Source organism: Oncorhynchus kisutch, unplaced genomic scaffold (assembly GCF_002021735.2).
Source record: "Oncorhynchus kisutch isolate 150728-3 unplaced genomic scaffold, Okis_V2 Okis01b-Okis20b_hom, whole genome shotgun sequence".
Taxonomy (NCBI): Eukaryota; Metazoa; Chordata; class Actinopteri; order Salmoniformes; family Salmonidae; genus Oncorhynchus; species Oncorhynchus kisutch.
The window spans coordinates 15,817,997-15,820,687 of record NW_022261978.1 but is presented as its reverse complement, the minus strand read 5'-3'; positions in this window follow the sequence as shown (position 1 = coordinate 15,820,687).

Here is a 2,691-nt window from a genome sequence, read left to right as displayed (position 1 = left end):
CAACTTGAGTGTAATGTTTACGTTCATTTTTATTGTTTATTTCACTTTTGTATAATATCTACTTGACTTGCATTGGCAATGTTAACATATGTTCTCATGCCAATAAAGCCCCTAAATTGAATTGAAAGATGGAGGGAGGAGAGAGAGAGAAGTAAATACATGAATTAAATTCTATAACCACCCTAAAAGGAAGCGATGCCCACACAGCCCTCACATACAGAGATGAACCTAGAGAAGAGTCCCCCCATTCAGCTGCTACTGGGACTTCACAAAACACAACCAGACCCCACAAACCCAACAGACTGCAACACAATTAAATCATGAGAAAGCAAAAAGAGAATTACTTGGCACATTGGAAAGAATTAAACAAACAAACGGAAAAAAACTAGAATGTTATTTGGCCCTAAAAAGAGAGTACACAGCGGCAGAATACCTGACCACTGTGACTGACCCAAACTTACGGAAAGCTTGACTATGTACAGACTCAGTGAGCATAGCCTTGCTATTGAGAAAGGCCGCCGTAGGCAGACCTTGCTCTCAAGAGAAGACAGGCTATGTGCACACTGCCACCAAAATGAGTTGGAAACTGAGCTGCAACTTCCTAACCTCCTGCCCAATGTATGGCCATATTAGAGAGACATATTTCCCTCAGATTACACAGATCCACAAAGAGTTAGAAAACAAATCCAACACTGATCAACTCCCACATCTCCCACACGACAGGAGATACAGCACCATGTGTCATCACAGCAGTAAGATGTGGGACCTGTTGTCATGACAACAACGCAAACAGTTGTTTATTGTTCATTCACCTGCTTTGGCAATGTTACCATATTTCCCAATGAAGACCCTTTGAACTGAACTGAATTGAGGGAGAGAGAGAGGAGAGAGGAGAGAGAGAGGAGAGAGAGAGGAGAGAGAGGAGAGAGAGGAGAGAGAGAGAGAGAGAGTAGAGAGAGGGGAGAGAGAGAGAGAGAGGAGAGAGGAGAGAGAGAGGAGAAGAGGAGAGAGAAAGACGAGAGAAGAGAGAGAGACAAAGAGGAGAGAGACAAAGAGAGAGAGACAAGAGGAGAGAGAGAGAGAGAGAGGAGAGAGAGATTCGAGAGAGAGAGAGAGAGAGGAGCCCCTAGATTAGTTTGTCATACTACGAAAATGTGTGTGTGTGTAAGAGAGAGAAAAGATCACAGTATGTTAATGTGTTTTATGTTTGAGTCTGAAATGGTGGAAATAATCAGAGAAATGATGGAGGTCCATTAAACAGACGGGTTGGCCTCATTAAGGCCCTCAGCAGAAGGCTGGAGCACACACACACACACCACACACACATATACACACACTTACACTACACACACACATACATACATACCAACACACACGTACACATACACACACATGCACGCACGCCTTCACACACACACACATATATATATACCATATATATATGTACACACACACATACACACACTCCCCACACGCAGGGGGAGGAAACACCACAGGCACACTGTGATCAGTGATGGGTTATGACAGACTCTTAGAGACTAGTGAATGGAGTGGGGGGGGGGGGTCTGTGCCTTTACCCTGTGTATGTGGTGTGTGTGTGTGTTCGTGTGTTGTGCGTGTGCGTGTGTGTGTGTGTGTGCGTGTGTGTGTGTTAAACTGTGTGTGTGTGTGTGCGTGCGTTGTGTGTGTGTGTGTGTTTAACTGGGTGTGTGTATGTGTGACATCATCAGTGTGAGTGGGCTAAAGACAGACAGCCACCAAATGTCATGGTTGTGCCCCTTGTAAGTATGTATGGTTGGTGTGTGTGTGTGTGTGTGTGTTGTGTGTCGTGTGTGTGTGTGTGTATATGTGTGTGTGTGTGTGTGTGTGTGTTGTGTGTGTGTGTGTGTGGTGTGCTGTGTGTGTGTGTGTGTGTGTTGTGTGTTGTGTGTGTGTGTGGCAATTAGTGAGCAGGCCAGTGACTGTAGCAGCCAGGGGCATGAGAGAAGCCCTGGGGCTAACAAGGGAGAGAATATTTGATTAGCCTCTCCCACACACACTGACTATACAGGCCACCACTGAGAAACATGCAGAAATCCGCTTAGCATTTGTAGCATCCCTCATTCACTTCTAATGTTCCGTTAGCATTAGCAGACAGAAGAACGAGAGTGCCCTGCTCAAGCTCAACCCTGAGTGGATTTCTATCTATTCTTCCGTCTCTCTCTGTGTCTCTCTCTGTGTCTCTCTCTGTGTCTCTCTCTGTGTCTCTCTCCTGTCTCTCTCTCATCTCTCTCTCTCTCTCTCTCTCTCTCTCTCTCTCTCTCTCTCTCTCTGAGTGTGTCTTTCTCTCTCTCTCTCTCTCTCTCTCTCTCTCTCTCTCTCTCTCTCTCTCTCTCTCTCTCTCTCTGAGTGTGTCTTTCTCTCTCTCTCATTTCAAGAGGTTGATGTTTTTGTTAGGTTTTATAGGTCATGGTCTGATGGCAAGAGGAGAGCGCTGAAGACAGATCTTTCTTTTTTAACAGCACATTTGGTCCACGGACCATTTCCTTATGAGAGTCTTCTCTCTATGGCATAGTATGGCAGGTGACCTGGGGCTTCTCCCATGTGGGCCCCATCCCTTGGTTTCACACCCCAGTGGGATCGCATGGCCCTGGGTTAGGTGTTTAGGCAAACCCCAGGCCTCTGGGGCCTAGCTACCCTGTTCCATTCACT